This window comes from Panthera leo, chromosome A2 (assembly GCF_018350215.1).
Source record: "Panthera leo isolate Ple1 chromosome A2, P.leo_Ple1_pat1.1, whole genome shotgun sequence".
Taxonomy (NCBI): Eukaryota; Metazoa; Chordata; class Mammalia; order Carnivora; family Felidae; genus Panthera; species Panthera leo.
This window is the reverse complement of record NC_056680.1, coordinates 36,683,777-36,703,721: the sequence shown is the minus strand read 5'-3', so window position 1 is coordinate 36,703,721 and position 19,945 is coordinate 36,683,777. Positions and strand designations below refer to the sequence as shown.

Sequence of the window (19,945 nt, the reverse complement as noted above, 5' to 3'; positions counted from 1 at the left end):
GGGGCTGCGAGCCGCCGCCAGCCGCACAGGCAGGGAGAGGCGCGGGGCGCTGGGTGGTGGGCGGCCCCTGCGCTGGGCTCAGCCCGCGTTCGCCTCCCGGGCGCCGCGCGCAGCGCGCCTAAGGGGAGGGGCCAGGCGGGGAGGAGCGCGCCTGGCGGGGCTGGGGGAGGACGAGTGGGGGCAAGCGCCGGGTGGAAGTCCGGCCCCCTGCAGGGAGACGCGGAGGCCGGAGAGCAGCGGCGAGTGGGTCGCTCCGTGCCTCGCCTAGGCCGAAGGCTCCGGACTAGCCGCCCTGCGATCCCTCTCAGCTCTCCAGCTTGCTAAGTCCCCTGGAGAGAGCCAAGCAACGCTTTTGGTATGAAGAGAGGGCAGGAGGAAAGGGGGAGGGGGCAGGAGGGAACGAGGGGTGGAAAGGTCGCTAGCTCCAGAGAGGCGGGGGCGCGGAAGAGGTGAGTCGGCAGGGCTGGCGGGAGCGAGTTGGGGGGCGGGGCGGGGGTGCAGAGCTGAGCTAGGCTAGCGGGCGGGGAGGAGTGAGCGTCGGCAGCCACTGGGGCTGAAGGCACCGCTCGGGTTTCCCAGCAGGTGGAGGATGTCTGCGGGACCTCCCGCGCCCTCTCCGGGAGGGAGGCGCGGCTCAGACCTGTTCCGGGCGAAGAGGCGGCTCAGCCCCTGGCTTTTTCAGGCGTGAGTGCGCAGGAGCTGCGGTTGGAATCTGCCCTCCAGGGAAGGGGGGATTCGCAGGGGTTAGGTAGGGACAGACTAAGTGGCTTCCACTCCAAGGCAGACTGAGACACAGTCTGATCAGGATCGCCCCTCCAGGGTGCCCGGGCCGTCTCGCCCTTCCCTTCCCCGACTGAGCCCTCTAGCCAGGCGCGCGTCCGGGGTGGTTCTACTCCGTGGGACTTGCCTAGGACCAAGACTGAGCTGGGAAGGCGGGGTGGCAAGCCACTGGCCCCAGGGTAAGGACCCCCGGGGGAGGGCCGTGGGAGGAACTGAAGTCAAAGAAGCCCAGGGGGTAGGAAGAGGCAGCAGACCAGGCCCAGGCAGGGGCACGTCCCACGTCCCGGAAGGTCTTTCCTTGGGACTCTCCCAGGCCCCAGGACCTGCCACTTGTGTCCTTCTAAGAACTCGCGGGGGCGTTCCCTGCGTTCTACAGGAGGGCACACAGCACGCCCAGATCCAGTGCAGCACAAGGCCTGGACACCTAGCCTCAGCCACCCTCCGCATCTGGAGCTCGCACGTGGGTCTCTGGAGTCAGCTGGCCCCTTGCTCAAGGAGCTCCCCAGACATCCTCACCCGAGGTGGTGCAGTCCGGCCTTGCTTCCTGGGCTTCCAGCCTCTGGTCCTTGCCCTTCAGCATTTCCAAATCTGCCCTCTCCACTCAGCTGATTCCAGCTGGAATCAGTTGGCCCTCTCTCATTTATCCCACTTCTTTCCTCTGCTTGAGTTTGACTCCAATAGCCCCCAAAACAGGATTTGCACCAAAGTTCCTACACTGAATTTAGATCTCCACAAGCCCCTGTGTTTTGTTTTGTTTTGTTTTTTTTTAAATTGCATTAACTAAGTATACACCTTGCAGTCAGCTGGGCGGTTTGCAGGGGAATGATGTCTCCACCACGCTCCCCTCCACTGAGCATCAGTCAGGGGCTTCTCCGGGCATTTTCAAAGCACCAAAAAGTTGGGCCACCAATAAAATGACATAGAGGGTTCTCTAACCGAAAAAGCATGGTGGGGAGGTGGTTACTGAACTCCTTTGCAAGTTTTCTCAAAATGACAGGGAGTTTGGCTCACTGTGCCTTCTCTTGGAAGAATGTCACCTCCTGTCTTCTGAAAGACTAGCATAGAATGACCCTGTTCCAGCAAAAAATGAACCAGGCTGACACTGACCCAGCATATCCAGGAGTATGCCAGCCCTCGGAGACTCACTGAATCACGGGCTGTATTATGTCCCAAACCCACCTGGACAAAGTGTGAGATTGTTTAGTCTAAATGCATCAGAGCCATCGGAATGAGGTTCCCAAAATACGGCAGTGTGGCATATGGGTCGACCCACACCCACCACCACTGTGTGAACCTCTACAAACACAAGCATTGGTGTGTGAGAACTAATGATGGCTGACATCTGATGCCTACAATAAACCCGCTAAGCTTGTCTTTTCTAAAGTCACCTCCTCACAGATGCTCAAAGCATGCCTAGCATCTCGCAGACAATCTGGGAATAGTTGCTAAACCACTGGAGTGACTGATCTCCTGTAACTCTATCTCTAGGTGATACTGCGAGGCCCACACAACAGAGGGAGGGACTGAAGCCCAAAGCGATTAAACCAGATGCCCACAGTAGAGCAGCAAGGGACGCTACACAGTTGGCATCTGACCCAAGAAATGTGACTCCAGGGTCTGTGTTGTAACCATTGCAGGTAGTGCCTGCCTAAATTGGGCCTCCAGACTCCCTGTCCATCTGACATTACATTATGTATTTGGTTTTTGCCTATCTCCGCACATTGAACGGTAAACTCCAGGGCAGAAAGGGGCCTTGAGTCCTGCAGCATCTCCCAGCACCTACAGCAGCAAGAAGCATGAGAAACACTCAAAAACTATTTATAGGCTGTTTTGATGAACTTACTAAACTCTTATGCAAGACCCTTGGTGTGAAACCAAGGGAGGAAAGAAATGCAAACAACAGGGACAGACAATGGAGTTTCTGCTGTCAGGACCACACAGAGGGATTGGGATATTTCTAGGCACTAAATCAGAATTGGAAAGGACCCTTCCAGCAGGCCTGCCAAGGTCCAAGAGGCTGAGGCTCAGAGAGGTTAAGGTCTTTGTCCCAAGGTCACATGGTCAGCAAATGGGAAAGCCAGGGCTGGGTGCAGAATGCCAGACTCCTAACCTCTGCTTTCCTGCCTGCCCACCCCCACTGCACCCCACCGAGGCACCTCCCAGCAAGCATCAGGGCTGGGAGCCTAGGACAAGGGCCTGGTAGGAGGATAGGTCACAGACACCTTCCTGCAAGAGTTGGGGTTGTTCAGACACATTTAAATTTGATTTTAAACAAGACAGACAGAACAAAACAAACAAACAGAAAAAACACCTTCGTGAAAAGAGACAAAATCTAGACAGAAAAGTCCATTTTAGAATCTGTCTCCAATCTGTAAAATATTGCCTGTAACCAGAATATTTGAGTTCGGTCCTCAGGGGAGATTTACTCTGGCTGCTAGTCCAGGCTTTACTTAACAGAGAATGCCCCCTGTTTGTCACAAGGAGAGTGCAGGGAGCCTGCTTGGGAAAGAAGCCAACCTGATAGAAGGACCCTTTGTGGCTTATTTGCCAGATCCCAAACTTTAAACCTGCTATCTCTGTGAACTTCATCCACCCCAAATTCCCTTGCTGTTCCCGCCTGGAACATTGCCCACACCCGTTTCCCAAGCCTTTGAAAAATATGTACAAGAAGGGGGGAATCAGGTTCATTTTCCTCTCTAAAGGAAGAAAGCCACTTTCCTCTGGGTATGTCAACTCAGTAAATGGAGTCACTGCCTCCTAATAGAAGTGTGATTATTGACAACATGTCCCCATTTAGAACATGTGGTTGAGAAAGCATTTCTGTAAGGGATCCCGGTGGGGAGGGGTGCGGGGTGTGTGTGTGTGGGGGGGGGGGATGGTGGTGGTTATTCACTTCCTAATTGAAACACCTGTCAAGTTCATAGAAGATGAAAAATCATCATCAAAGACCACCCCCACCACTACCCAAATGAATTCCTGCAAATGTGTTGAAATTAACATGCAGCTCTTCAGGAAACTGCTTTCTATGAAAGAGATGATGACATTATTATTTACAACACAGGCACTTTTAGTATCTAAGGAAGAATCTCGTTGGCTCTAGGCTTAATTATGTCAGTCTGCAGCACAATTTGCAAGGAACCTGCAACCATACTCCCCAATAATTAAGGGGAAGGACCGATGTTACAAAGGAGGTTTGCTCACCAGGACTCGGAGCCCACGTCAGTCTATATGCAACTCCACAAATTAGACTCTCTGTGTTGTGGCCCTCACCGGAAGGCATTGATTCTTAATAGTCCTCATCGGGTGACTCTTAGGGTTTCAAAAAGGTTTCTTAGCAACTGTTAGCCTTGCAAAAAAGAAAAGAGATGACACACAAGCTGTTGGTTGCAAACCTTAAGAGCTGCCTGGGGGCTGGGGGAGATCAAAACTGGACCCCCATGTACAGAGGGCAAGGAGAGACCAAAGGAAGAGGCAGATGTCTCCAGATGGGTGGATGGTGGGGGTAATAAGCAAGGGAACTTACAAGGCCTGCCCTGGGCCCTGCAAGGCAAGTGGATCTCTCCACCTGCCTGCCAGAATCTTACAAGTTTATATTACACACAACCCGCAGTAGGGGTCAGTAGTATATCGTCCAGATGGTCTCAGCAGCACTTTGCTCTCTCAAGGCTGCATCCTTGAAGCAGACTCCTGGTGCCAGAACAGTGTTTGGAATATACATTGCAAGGATAGGGGAGGGGATGATGAGCCTCCGATTGCCCACCGCCAGCTCAGGGGTCAACTGAAGGTCATGTCCCCTCGATGACTTTCTCCAACAGAAGCCAAAATGTGGCCAGCACCTTGCCGTGCTGGGGCAACACGCTGGTTTGATATATTTTATTCTCTTGTTCTGAAAAGAGAAAGGAAACTACAAGAGAAGTGAAGTGGGTCTAAATTTTGGTTCCCCCAGACTACAAGTAGTAGGTGAGATGCTTTTTGGTGGTACCCAAACATGTTTGTAAATAATTTTATATTTATTGCTAATGTGTGTCAGAAAAAATTAATGACACATCGAACACTTGGCTTCAGGGGAAAAACATTTAAGGTGCACATCAATTTAAAGTCCATTTAAGAAGAAGAATAAATACATTATAGTATTTATTAATAAAGTAAAAATGCAGAAAATAAGATGAAGTGTCTTGTGTTTAGGAAACGTGGGTTTTGGTATGAGGACAGGGTTTCTCAGCTTCAATGCTATCCACATTTTTTTTTTAATGTTTATGTATTTATTTTTGAGAGTGAGACAGAGCGTGAGCAGAGCAGGGACAGAGAGAGAGAGAGAGAGGAAGACACAGAATCTGAAGCAGGCTCCAGCTTCTGAGCTGTCAGCCCTGACCCAGATGAGTGGCTCAGACTGGAGGACCGTGAGAACCTGACCTGAGCCAAGGTCAGTAGCTTAACCGGCTGAGCCACCCAGGTGCCCCAATGCTATTGACATTTTGGAGTGGATCATTCTGTGATGGGGGGAGCTGATGTGGGGGGCTGTCCTGTGCATCGTAGAAGGTTCAGAGGCATCTCTGGACTCTACCCACTAGATGCCAGTAGCACCTCCCAGTTGCCACAACCAAACACAGGTGATGAGCAGACATTGCGAAATCAGTTGAGAACCGCCCCATGTTTAAATCCTAGTTCTTTCTGTATGAGGTTTATGACCTCAAATGAGTCGCTTAACCTCTCTAAGCCTCAGTTTCCCCACCTATAAGATGTGGATATGAATGGGTCTTTCCCGGGACACCTGGGTGACTCTTTCGGCTAAGCCTCTCTGACTCTTGATTTTAGCTCAGATCATGATCTCATGGTTGGTGAGTTCAAGCCCCATGTTGGGCTCCACGCTGACACCGAGGAGCCTGGTTGGAATTCATTCTCTCTCTCTGCCCCTCCCCCATGCGCTTGCTTGCTCTCTCTGTCTCTCTCTCTCAATAAATAAATAAATAAATAAATAAATAAATAAATAAATACTTTAAAAAAAGAATGGTGCTTTCCCCAGGAATATTACAAACACTCCATATCTTGCATAGAGCGCTTAGCACAGTGAAATGGAACTTTGGCAGTGCTTAGTAAACAGTCATTCTTACGACAGGAAACCTAAAGGAGCCTAGCAGGTGGTAGGCGCTGCGCTGAGTCCTGGGGAGACAGAAGGCTGAGACAACATCCTTGCTCTCCAGGATCTCAGATCTCCAGGACAAGATAGAATATAGAGGCAGGGCAAGCTTCCTGGGCATGCAGTCTGGACAGCCTTACAGCAACCCATGCTCAGGAGGGCCCCATGCTTCGCCTGCTGCTCTGCCATTGTCGTGAAACTCTTAAATGATTTCTCAACACGGGGCCTCACCAATTCTGCAGCGAGTCCTCTATGTAAGGGATGCAACTCTGGAAAAATGAGGGGTCAAGCATTTGGGAACTTACAGGGGGATGCTTTGCTCCGCCTACACACAGGCAAAGGCATCTCTTAAAGTGTTGACATCAAATCAGTCCTAGCTTACATGTATGTAAGCATTCTCAGCAATGTAGCAAGAAGAATTTTTTTTTTAAGTAGGCTTTATGCCTAGTGTGGAGTCAAATGCTGGTCTTGAACTCACAACCCTGAGATCAAGACCTGAGCTGAGATCAAGTTTAACCAACGGAGCCACCCAGGCACCCCACCGCAGGAAGAATTTTGGTAGATTCTCTTTAAAAATAGTTTTCGCGGTGCCTGGGTGATTCAGTCGGTTAAGTATCCAACTCCTGATCTCGGCTCAGGGTATGATCTCACAATTCCTGAGATCAAGCCCCACGTGGGGCTCTGAGCTGACAGTGTGGAGCCCACTTGGGATTATCTCTTTCCCTATCTTTCTGACCCCCCACCAAAATAAATAAATAAACTAAAAAAAAACCCAGGTAGTTGTCAAATGTCAGTCCCAAGAACTATATTGAAGTTTTCCATAGTTAAGTTTCCACTGGTCCATAGAAAATTGAAAAAAATTATGGTTGATGAAATAGATATTCTATAAGTAGCTCTTTTAAAGGTTGTATACTCTATTTGTGTAACAATCACTTTCTAAACTATGTTAGTCTTGTGTCTGTGTGTGTGTGTGTGTGTGTGTGTGTGTAAATATTTCTTACCAGAGAAAAAATGGTAAACTTATCATGCCTAATCTTTGGTCATTTTACTATAGACGAAATATCAGAGTCTGGGATGACTAATGTGAGAATCTCACAGTAGGTTTAGTTCATAAGTCAAGTGGTAGTTTGAGGCAATTCTCTGAATAATTTAAGTCCCTCCAACTGTGCTGTGAAACCAAAATAGGATTTAGGGTCATTCATTTTCCAGCTAGCTACATTGGCTAAAATGTGAGGTGTATCCATAGGAATCAGCTATGGCTGGATGCAAACCACACAACTCCCAGGACCCATGTCTCTCCGAATAGCCTGCTTGGAATTCATTCTCTCCCTCTGCCCCTCCCCCATGCACTTGCTTGCTCTTTCTGTCTCTCTCAATAAATAAATAAATAAATAAATAAATAAATAAATAAATACTTTAAAAAAAGAATGGTGCTTTCCCCAGGAATATTACAAACACTCCATATTTTTTTTTTGTCCTTTGCACATTATTTTTTTTTAATATATGAAATTTACTGTCAAATTGGTTTCCATACAACACCCAGTACTCATCCCAAAAGGTGCCCTCCTCAATACCCATCACCCACCCTGCCCTCCCTCCCACCCCCCATCAATCCTCAGTTTGTTCTCAGTTTTTAACAGTCTCTTATGCTTTGGTTCTCTCCCACTCTAACCTCTTTTTTTTTTTTCTTCCCCTCCCCCATGGGTTTCTGTTACGTTTCTCAGGATCCACATAAGAGTGAAACCATATGGTATCTGTCTTTCTCTGTATGGCTTATTTCACTTAGCATCACACTCTCCAGTTCCATCCACGTTGCTACAAAAGGCCATATTTCATTCTTTCTCATTGCCACGTAGTATTCCATTGTGTATATAAACCACAATTTCTTTATCCATTCATCAGTTGATGGACATTTAGGCTTTTTCCATAATTTGGCTATTGTTGAGAGTGCTGCTATAAACATTGGGGTACAAGTGCCCCTATGCATCAGTACTCCTGTATCCCTTGGATAAATTCCTAGCAGTGCTATTGCTGGGTCATAGGGTAGGTCTATTTTTAATTTTCTGAGGAACCTCCACACTGCTTTCCAGAGCGGATGCACCAATTTGCATTCCCACCAACAGTGCAAGAGGGTTCCCGTTTCTCCACATCCTCGCCAGCATCTATAGTCTCCTGATTTCTTCATTTTGGCCACTCTGACTGGAGTGAGGTGATATCTGAGTGTGGTTTTGATTTGTATTTCCCTGATAAGGAGCGACGTTGAACATCTTTTCATGTGCCTGTTGGCCATCCGGATGTCTTCTTTAGAGAAGTGTCTATTCATGTTTTCTGCCCATTTCTTCACTGGGTTATTTGTTTTTCGGGTGTGGAGTTTGATGAGCTCTTTATAGATTTTGGATACTAGCCCTTTGTCCGATATGTCATTTGCAAATATCTTTTCCCATTCCGTTGGTTGCCTTTTAGTTTTGTTGGTTGTTTCCTTTGCTGTGCAGAAGCTTTTTATCTTCATAAGGTCCCAGTAATTCACTTTTGCTTTTAATTCCCTTGCCTTTGGGGATGTGTCGAGTAAGAGATTGCTACGGCTGAGGTCAGAGAGGTCTTTTCCTGCTTTCTCCTCTAAGGTTTTGATGGTTTCCTGTCTCACATTCAGGTTCTTTCTCCATTTTGAGTTTATTTTTGTGAATGGTGTGAGAAAGTGGTCTAGTTTCAACCTTCTGCATGTTGCTGTCCAGTTCTCCCAGCACCATTTGTTAAAGAGACTGTCTTTTTTCCATTGGATGTTCTTTCCTGCTTTGTCAAAGATGAGTTGGCCATACGTTTGTGGGTCTAGTTCTGGGGTTTCTATTCTATTCCATTGGTCTATGTATCTGTTTTTGTGCCAATACCATGCTGTCTTGATGATTACAGCTTTGTAGTAGAGGCTAAAGTCTGGGATTGTGATGCGTCCCGCTTTGGTCTTCTTCTTCAAAATTACTTTGGCTATTCGGGGCCTTTTGTGGTTCCATATGAATTTTAGGATTGCTTGTTCTAGTTTCGAGAAGAATGCTGGTGCAATTTTGATTGGGATTGCATTGAATGTGTAGATAGCTTTGGGTAGTATTGACATTTTGACAATATTTATTCTTCCAATCCATGAGCAGGGAATATCTTTCCATTTCTTTATATCTTCTTCAATTACCTGCATAAGCTTTCTATAGTTTTCAGCATACAGATCTTTTACATCTTTGGTTAGATTTATTCCTAGGTATTTTATGCTTCTTGGTGCAATTGTGAATGGGATCAGTTTCTTGATTTGTCTTTCTGTTGCTTCATTGTTAGTGTATAAGAATGCAACTGATTTCTGTACGTTGATTTTGTATCCTGCAACTTTGCTGAATTCATGTATCAGTTCTAGCAGACTTCTGGTGGAGTCTATTGGATTTTCCATGTATAATATCATGTCATCTGCAAAAAGCGAAAGCTTGACTTCATCTTTGCCAATTTTGATGCCTTTGATTTCCTTTTGTTGTCTGATTGCTGATGCTAGAACTTCCAGCAGTATGTTAAACAACAGCGGTGAAACAGTGGGCATCCCTGTCGTGTTCCTGATCTCAGGGAAAAAGCTCTCAGTTTTTCCCCGTTGAGGATGATGTTAGCTGTGGGCTTTTCATAAATGGCTTTTATGATCTTTAAGTATGTTCCTTCTATCCCGACTTTCTCAAGGGTTTTTATTAAGAAAGGGTGCTGGATTTTGTCAAAGGCCTTTTCTGCATCGATTGACAGGATCATATGGTTCTTCTCTTTTTTTTTGTTAATGTGATGTATCATGTTGATCGATTTGCGAATGTTGAACCAGCCCTGCATCCCAGGAATGAATCCCACTTGATCATGGTGAATAATTCTTTTTATATGCTGTTGAATTCGATTTGCTAGTATCTTATTGAGAATTTTTGCATCCATATTCATCAGGGATATTGGCCTGTAGTTCTCTTTTTTTACTGGGTCTCTATCTGGTTTAGGAATCAAAGTAATACTGGCTTCATAGAATGAGTCTGGAAGTTTTCCTTCCCTTTCTATTTCTTGGAATAGCTTGAGAAGGATAGGTATTATCTCTGCTTTAAACGTCTGGTAGAACTCCCCTGGGAAGCCATCTGGTCCTGGACTCTTATTTGTTGGGAGATTTTTGATAACCGATTCAATGTCTTCGCTGGTTATGGGTCTGTTCAAGCTTTCTATTTCCTCCTGATTGAGTTTTGGAAGAGTGTGGGTGTTTAGGAATTTGTCCATTTCTTCCAGGTTGTCCAATTTGTTGGCATATAATTTTTCATGGTATTCCCTGATAATTGTTTGTATCTCTGAGGGATTGGTTGTAATAATTCCATTTTCATTCATGATTTTATCTATGTGGGTCATCTCCCTTTTCTTTTTGAGAAGCCTGGCTAGAGGTTTGTCAATTTTGTTTATTTTTTCAAAAAACCAACTCTTGGTTTCGTTGATCTGCTCTACAGTTTTTTTAGATTCTATATTGTTTATTTCTGCTCTGATCTTTATTATTTCTCTTCTTCTGCTGGGTTTAGGCTGCCTTTGCTGTTCTGCTTCTACTTCCTTTAGGTGTGCTGTTAGATTTTGTATTTGGGATTTTTCTTGTTTCTTGAGATAGGCCTGGATTGCAATGTATTTTCCTCTCAGGACTGCCTTCGCTGCGTCCCAAAGCGTTTGGATTGTTGTATTTTCATTTTCGTTTGTTTCCATATATTTTTTAATTTCTTCTCTAATTGCCTGGTTGACCCACTCATTCGTTAGTAGGGTGTTCTTTAACCTCCATGCTTTTGGAGGTTTTCCAGACTTTTTCCTGTGGTTGATTTCAAGCTTCATAGCATTGTGGTCTGAAAGTACGCATGGTATAATTTCAATTCTTGTAAACTTATGAAGGGCTGTTTTTTGACCCAGTATATGATCTATCTTGGAGAGTGTTCCATGTGCACTCGAGAAGAAAGTATATTCTGTTGCTTTGGGATGCAGAGTTCTAAATATATCTGTCAAGTCCATCTGATCCAATGTATCATTCAGGGCCCTTGTTTCTTTATTGACTGTGTGTCTAGATGATCTATCCATTTCTGTAAGTGGGGTGTTAAAGTCCCCTGCAATGACCACATTCTTATCAATAAGGTTGCTTATGTTTATGAGTAATTGTTTTATATATTTGGGGGCTCCGGTATTCGGCGCATAGACATTTATAATTGTTAGCTCTTCCTGATGGATAGACCCTGTAATTATTATATAATGCCCTTGTTCATCTCTTGTTACAGCCTTTAATTTAAAGTCTAGTTTGTCTGATATAAGTATGGCTACTCCAGCTTTCTTTTGGCTTCCAGTAGCATGATAAATAGTTCTCCATCCCCTCACTCTCAATCTAAAGGTGTCCTCAGATCTAAAATGAGTCTCTTGTAGACAGCAAATAGATGGGTCTTGTTTTTTTATCCATTCTGATACCCTATGTCTTTCGTTTGGCGCATTTAATCCATTTACATTCAGTGTTATTAGAGAAAGATACGGGTTTAGAGTCATTGTGATGTCTGTATGTTTTATGCTTGTAGTGATGTCTCTGGTACTTTGTCTCACAGGATCCCCCTTAGGATCTCTTGTAGGGCTGGTTTCGTGGTGACGAATTCCTTCAGTTTTTCTTTGTTTGGGAAGACCTTTATCTCTCCTTCTATTCTAAATGACAGACTTGCTGGATAAAGGATTCTCGGCTGCATATTTTTTCTGTTTAGCACACTGAAGATATCGTGCCAAGCCTTTCTGGCCTGCCAAGTTTCAAAGAAGAGATCAGTCACGAGTCTTATAGGTCTCCCTTTATATGTGAGGGCACATTTATCCCTTGCTGCTTTCAGAATTTTCTCTTTATCCTTGTATTTTGCCAGTTTCACTATGATATGTCGTGCAGAAGATCGATTCAAGTTATGTCTGAAGGGAGTTCTCTGTGCCTCTTGGATTTCAATGCCTTTTTCCTTCCCCAGTTCAGGGAAGTTCTCAGCTATAATTTCTTCAAGTACCCCTTCAGCCCCTTTCCCTCTCTCTTCCTCCTCTGGGATACCAATTATGCGTATATTATTTCTTTTTAGTGTATCACTTAGTTCTCTAATTTTCCCCTCATACTCCTGGATTTGTTTATCTCTCTTTCTCTCAGCTTCCTCTTTTTCCATAACTTTATCTTCTAGTTCACCTATTCTCTCCTCTGCCTCTTCAATCTGAGCTGTCGTCATTTCCATTTTGTTTTGCATTTCGTTTAAAGCGCTTTTCAGCTCCTCGTGACTGTTCCTTAGTCCCTTGATCTCTGTGGCAAGAGATTCTCTGCTGTCCTGTATACCGTTTTCAAGCCCAGCGATTAATTTTATGACTATTATTCTAAATTCACTTTCTGTTATATTATTTAAATCCTTTTTGATCAGTTCATTAGCTGTTGTTATTTCCTGGAGATTCTTCTGAGGGGAATTCTTCCGTTTGGTCATTTTGGATAGTCCCTGGAGTGGTGAGGACCTGCAGGGCACTTCCCCCGTGCTGTGGTGTATAACTGGAGTTGGTGGGCGGGGCCGCAGTCCGACCCGATGTCTGCCCCCAGCCCACCGCTGGGGCCACAGTCAGACTGGTGTGTGCCTTCTCTTCCCCTCTCCTAGGGGCGGGATTCACTGTGGGGTGGCGTGGCCCGTCTGGGCTACTTGCACACTGCCAGGCTTGTGGTGCTGGGGATCTAGCGTATTAGCTGGGGTGGGTAGGCAAGGTGCATGGGGGCAGGAGGGGCAGGCTTAGCTCGCTTCTCCTTAGGTGATCCACTTCAGGAGGGGCCCTGTGGCAGCGGGAGGGAGTCAGATCCGCTGCCGGAGGTTTGGCTCCGCAGAAGCACAGAGTTGGGTGTTTGCACGGAGCGAGCAAGTTCCCTGGCAGGAACTGGTTCTCTTTGGGATTTTGGCTGGGGGATGGGCGAGGGAGATGGCGCTGGCGAGCGCCTTTGTTCCCCGCCAAGCTGAGCTCTGCCGTCCGGGGGCTCAGCAGCTCTCCCTCCCTTTGTCCTCCAGCCTTCCCGCTTTCTGAGCAGAGCTGTTAACTTATGACCTCCCAGACGCTAAGTCGTGCTTGCTGTCGGAACACAGTCCGTCCGGCCCCTCCGCTTTTGCCAGCCAGACTCGGGGGCTCTGCTTGGCCGGCGAGCCGCCCCTCCGCCCCGGCTCCCTCCCGCCAGTCCGTGGAGCGTGCACCGCCTCCCCGCCCTTCCTACCCTCTTCCTTGGGCCTCTTGTCTGCGCTTGGCTCCGGAGACTCCGTTCTGCTAATCCTCTGGCGGTTTTCTGGGTTCTTTAGGCAGGTGTAGGTGGAATCTAAGTGATCAGCAGGACGCGCGGTGAGCCCAGCGTCCTCCTACGCCGCCATCTTCCCTCCAACCTTCACAAACACTCCATATCTTGCATAGACCACTTTGCACAGTGAAATGGAACTTTGGCAGTGCTTAGTAAACAGTCATTCTTAAGACAGGAAACCTGAAGAAGCCTAGCAGGTGGCAGGCACTGCCCTGAGTCCTGGGGAGACAGAAGGCTGAGACAACATCCTTGCTCTCCAGGATCTCAGATCTCCAGGACAAGATAGAATATAGAGGCAGGGCAAGCTTCCTGGGCATGCAGTCTGGACAGCCTTACAGCAACCCATGCTCAGGAGGAGACGAAATACCAGAGTCTGGGATGACTAATGTAAGAACCTCACAGTAGGGTTTGTTCACAAGTTAAGTGGTAGTTTGAGGCAATTCTCTGAATAATTTAAGTCCCTCCAACTGTGCTGTGAAACCAAAATAGGTTTTAGGGTCATGCATTTTCCAGCTAGCTACATTGGCTAAAATGATGAGGTATATCCCAGGAATTAGCTACGGCTGGATGCAAAGCACACAACTCCCCGGACCCATGTCTCTCTGCTCCAACAAATGCCTATAAATACAGATTGTATCAGATAGTTTTTTCCATGTAACAAATCATCCCAACATTTAGTGGCTTAAAATAATAACTCCTTATTTAACCAACAGTTCCGTAGATTGGCAACTTAGGTTGGCCTCAACTGGATGGTTCCTCTGGTCTTGGTTGGACTCACTCATGCATTTGCTGCTAAACTGCCAGGTCACCAGGGTGCTGGTTGGTCTGGGACAGCCTTCATTTGGGACAGCTCCTCTCTGTCCCATGAGATTTCTCATAAGCCATCAGGCTAGCCCAAGCTTTTTCACATGATGCCTGGGCAGGGTTCCTAGTCACCAAAATAAAGCACGTGAGACTTATTGAGACCCAGGGTCAGCACAGGCACGTCATCACTGTGCCACATTCTGTTGGCACAAAACAAGCTACAAAGGCAGTTTATATTCAAGGAGAATATGGAAGAGTGGCAAGGCTGCATTGCAAAGGGACATGCATGTGGTGCCTGGGTGGCCCACTCAGTTAAGCATCCGACTTTTGACGTCAGCTTGGGGTATGATCTCACAGTTTGTGAGTTCGAGCCCCGTGTCAGGCCTGTGCTGACAGCGGGGAGGCTGCTTGGGATTCTGTCTCTCCCTCTCTCTGCTCCTTGACCACTTGCTCTCTCTCTTTCTCTCTCTTGAAAATAAAAAAAAAGAAAGAAAGAAAAGAAAAGGGACATGCATGCAGAATGTGTGAATCACTGTAGCTATTTTTTTTTATACCAACTGTCTGAGTCCATTTTGGCTTCTGTAACAAAATGTCATATACTGGTTGGTTTGTAAATAGTAGAAATCTATTTCTCACAGTTCTGGAAGCTGGCAAGATCAAGACACAAGCACGGACACATTCTGGTGACAGCCCTCTTCCTGGTTCATAGGTGGCACCTTTTCACTATGTCCTCACATGGCAGAAGGGGTGATAGAGCTCTGTGGGGTCTCTTCTAGAAGAACAGTGATTCCATTAGTAAAGATGCCACCCTCATGACCTAACCATCTCCCAAAGGTCCTAGTTTCTAATATCATCATATTGGTCCTTAAGATTTCCAGATGGGAATTTTGAGAGGGCAAAAATATTTATTTAAAAAACAATTTTTTTAATGTTTGTCTTTGTTTTTGAGACAAAGAGAGACAGAGCATGAGCATGGGGGGTGGGCACAGAGAGAGGGAGACACAGAATCTGAAGCAGGCTCCAGGCTCTGAGGTGTCAGCACAGAGCCCACTGTGGGGCTTGAACTCACAGACTGTGAGATCATGACCTGAGCTGAATCCGAGGATTAACTGACTAAGCCACCCAGGTGCCCCTGAGAGGACACAAACATTTAGAGGATAGCTTCAACCTACCAAACAGTTCAAATGGCATTACTACCAACCACGGTAGAATGAAAATCCCCCTATCACCAAGACTGCCTCACCGACAGTATTCCAGGAGAAACTTATACACACGTTTGTACTGTCTGCAAAGAAGCAACAGTCACATAACGTTATACAAGTTGTACTTTCACCTACATAATCAGAACAACCCCTGTACATTGGAAAGTTTGGTACCCAAACAGCCAGCCATGTGTCCAAACACTAAACCGGGAGGTCCTTGGTGCCTCCCTTTGTTTCAACTTCCATATCCTGTCAGTCACCAAGTTCTGTCAATTCTCCCTCCTGAACAAACATCAGATCCTTCCTTCCTGTCATCCCTGTTCCTCCTGTTTCACTTCAGCCCTCATCATCTCTCATGGTGACGATGACACTTCTCCCTAATTTTGCCTACCCCCCTCATGTCCTCATCCTGAATCCAGTTGTCTTTCATTCACTTAACAAGCCTTTATTGAATGCTCACATCCTGCCAAGCACTCTGCTGGTGGTGGCAGATACAACAGGAAATAAGAGAGCCCCTAGTTTGGTAAAGGAAAGAAGCAAAAAAGACTTAATTTATCCGTCAGGGCAGGTCATGTGCTGTACTGCATAACCACAAAATCTGTGGCTTAACCCAGTAAATGGTGACTTAGGAATCCAGGTCTCTCCCATCATGTAGCTCCACCATCATAAAATCCTTTACTTTGAGCCATGTGGGAGCCATGTGGAGGCCATATAGAGCCATAAAGGAAAGAGCAGAAGGATGGAGTGAGGTAGTTTATGGCCATGCCTGGCAAGTGGCATACATCATTCCCACCATATTTCATTGGCTGAACTCGGTCACATGGTCCCAACTTAAGCACAAAGGGCTCTGGGAAATGTAGTGTTCCTACATGCTCAGAGCAGGAAAGAGAGCTGGTGAGTGTATAACCAGTCCTTTCCTCAATGGATGATTGTCATGCATGTAACTGGGAAGTATGGCATCCTAAGGGAACCAGGGGCGGGTCTAATGTATTTACTATAGCCTTGGATTCAGGAAGGCAGGGCGGTGGGCTAAATAATGGCCCCCGAAGATATCCAAGTCCTAATCCCTGGAACCTCAAACCTAGTACCTGGCAGAAAGGACTTTGTACATGTGATTAAGGATCTTGAGACAGAGAAATTGCTCTGGATTATCCAAGGGGGCCCTAACTGTAATCATGAGTGTTCTTCTAACAGGTAGATGGAGGGAGAGACCAGGGAAGAGAAAAGGGAGATGGGATGACAGAAGCAGAGACTGGAGTGATGTGCTTGAAGATGGAGGAAGGGTCCATAAGCCCCACAAGCTAAAAAGCTGGGAAAGGCAAGGAACAGATTATCTCTTGGAACCCCCAGAAGGAATCAGCCTGCCAACACCTTGCTTTTAGGCTGTTAAGGCTCAATTTGAACTTCTGGCCTCTGCAAGTATAAGAGAATAAAGTTTTCTTGCTTTCAAATACTGAATTGGTGGTAATTTGTGACAACAACAAGAGGAAACTAATACAAGCAGTTATGCCTACACTAAGTTCCAGATAAGGATCACACATTAGTGAGCTAGGCAAAAAGACTGGAAGACAGGGCCAGAAGTGGAAGTTAAGGCTGAAGGGTAGCAAGGTCCAGATCCAACAGGATTTTCCAGGGAGGAGAGGGAGGGGAGGAGGGCAGTGAATTTAAGCCTGAGGGCACCAGAAAGCCACTGAAGCAGGAGTGACCTGACCAAGATCTGCATTTTCGCATGATAACCCCACCTGCTCTGTGGAGAGCACATCAGGGGAACCAGTGCTGGTGCAGAAGACAGTCATTTATTTGCTTTATCCCAGGAGAAAAGTAGAAAGGCAATATTCCAGGGTCCTGGCAATATGTAGTGGAATCAACGGGACTTGGTGATGGCCCGCCTCTGATAAGAGACATCCACTCCATCAGCAACATCAGCTGCACCAACTCTGATGGTCGATGGTACCTGCAGAGGACGTAACCTGCTTAGCCACCTATCCGGAATTGAGACAAACTAGGGAAGTCTAAAGGAACAGGCAAGGTGCCTGTGAAGACCGGGTGCCATCCATTGGATGCCTTCTTCCAAATCCTGTATTGCCAAGACCATCATGTCTTTTGTAATTTGAGTAAAATAGTTAGAGCACCATCCCCATATACAGGGAAACCCAGCATTAACCTTCATCACCACCCACGCCACGATCAAGGGATTTCTATTTCTCCGAATCACTTCTGACTCTGATTTCCTGTTGCTGCTTGTACAGCTAACCAAACGATGGGTGAGCTGAGGCTGAAATCCAACCTACACTGTCCTGGCCGAAGCATGTACTCTTGGTGTATACAGAAACTGATTTGATGCTTGGCATGGCCAGAACTTGGAGCTTTTGAGGAGAAAACACTGGAAATAAAGGTCAAGTAGGGGGTCAGCTTAAAGTGTTTCAATTCCTTGCTAAGGGGCTCAAGACTGCTTTCTATAATGATGGTACCTTGTCCAACAATGTAAAACAAAGACAGACACATCCATTCAGATTTGCATCTTATGCAAATCATGTTGCCAGCGAATCTGGTCCTCATCAGCCTTCTGGGACCAAGAAAAAGCCAACTAGTCTGAGCTGAGAACATCTATACCGAGTCCTGTGGGGAATCCCATTGGCCTCCATGCACAGACTGGATCAAACAGTGCTGGGAAACAGAAAGGGAAAATGGATGTGATTCTAGAGAGAAGCAGAAACAAGACAAAGAGAAACTTAACTACCTGGCTGATGGCTTTCTGGATCCTGAGATTTGGGGGTTCTGCGTGCTACTCCTGGATCTCCCAATAAAGTCCTCCTAACTTCCTCCTGTTTTTGCCGAAATTAACGCAAGTTGATTCCTGTTATAATTCTGGCCTGGATACCGTGTGTCCAGTTTCTGTCTTCAGGCCTTTGTCACATCACCACCAATTGTCACATTTTGTGTCTCTCCTCCCCGATGCCATGAGTTGGCCAGATGGAGAGGAGGAGGAGAGGTCAGGGGAAGGCGGGGGGGGGGGGGGGGGGGGAAGAAGAGAGAAAGGTGTCATTGCATACATAACCAAAGATGTAGAAAAGTATTCATTATGGCATTGTCTGTAATAGCAAAGGACTGAAAACCACCTCCATCGGTGAGAGAACTGATAGTCTCCCAGAGAGATCGCTCCATCGGTGAGGTACTGGCTAAATAACTCACGGTACTTCCATATTGGAATACTATACAGCAGTTGAAAAGAATGATCAGTGAAAAAAAATTCTAGGGGTGCCTAGGTGGCTCAGTCAGTTGAGCATCCAACTCTTGATAACGGCTCAGGTCGTGATCTTGCCATTCATGGATTGAGCCCTGCGTAGGGGTCTGAGCTGACTGCTCAAAGACTGCTTGGGATTCTCTTTCCCTCTTTCTCTGCCCTTCCCCCACCTCTCTCTCAAAATAAATCAATAAAATAAAATAGAGAACTCAGTTTAGGTATTAATGCCTTACTTACATATTTAGTAAATAAATATGTTTATAATCCAAACATGGTATAAATTATAATAAATTGTCATTCATATTATTATACATCTAAATGTATTTTAAAAATATATAATAAATATGCTGTCATTTATTTATTAAAATATATAAATATATATTTATTATATGAATGTATATAAGTAACACAAATATTAAACTTGGAAGTAAAGTTATATTGATAATACACATAATGTACACATATTCTATACAAATACATACTGTGTGTGTATATATATATATCAAATGATCTTCAATGAAGATATAATTGTTTTTAAAAAGCAAGGCAGAAAAAAAAATTTAATTTAATTTAATTAAAAAAAAATAAAAAGTAAGGCAGAGATACAAGCACACTTCCTTTAAATTTTTTTAATGTTTACTTAGTTTTGAGACAGAGAATGAGTGGGGGAGGGACAGAGAGAGGGAGACACAGAATCCGAAGCAGGTTCCCATGGAAGGAAGGCAGCATTGGACACCCCAGGAAAGAGCTGGAGGTGTTCTGCAGGACTTGTGGGTCCCCAAAGGGCAGATCCCTTCCTCACCTGTGCTGGTGCAGGCTGGGGCCTGGAAGCAGCAGCAACAGCATCCAGAGGCAGCAGGGGCAGCAGATCCCTGGGATGGTGGATGGAGCAGTGAGCCATGGTCTTGCAAGCAAAGGGAATCACCATGCCGGGCTGCCCTCGGCCCTTGCCCCCTGCCCCAGCCACCTCACTGTCTCTTGCCCTGGCATCACCCTCCAGCAGGGCATGGGCAAGCCAGGCAGGGATGGGCACCTGGGGCCACAGGAGTGTCTCCCATGACCTCTGTGTCCTAGCTGTTGAATGGGCATAAGGAGTCACCCAGGGCCCCTGGAACCAGGAGGGAGAATCTAGCCCTGGAATCTTCTCTGATGGGACTTGGGGAGAATTATGGAGGGACAGCATTTAGGGCCAGTTCATTCTCAGGATAAAAGCACAACACGAGGTCACCTTAGAGGCCGATGTCAGTGTTTTCTTACCCAGGCCCCATTTGAGCCCTTACCCAGGGATATGGAGAACTTAGATACACAAGAACTTAAAATTCAAAACTCTCAATAAATTTGGTATAAAAGGAATTTACTTCAACATAATTAAGGCCATATATGGCAAGCCCACAGCAAATATCACATTCAGTAGTCAAAGCTGAAAGCTTTTGCTATAAGATCCA

General features: G+C 46.1%; 1 long non-coding RNA gene across 1 annotated transcript; it reads left to right on the top strand.

The window, feature by feature from the left end:
- Positions 1-296: 296 nt before the first annotated feature.
- LOC122214562 lies at positions 297-16,484 on the top strand. Its single transcript, XR_006199959.1, has 3 exons — positions 297-355; positions 580-684; positions 16,451-16,484. It is a non-coding gene; the product is annotated as an uncharacterized LOC122214562 (long non-coding RNA).
- Positions 16,485-19,945: the final 3,461 nt, after the last annotated feature.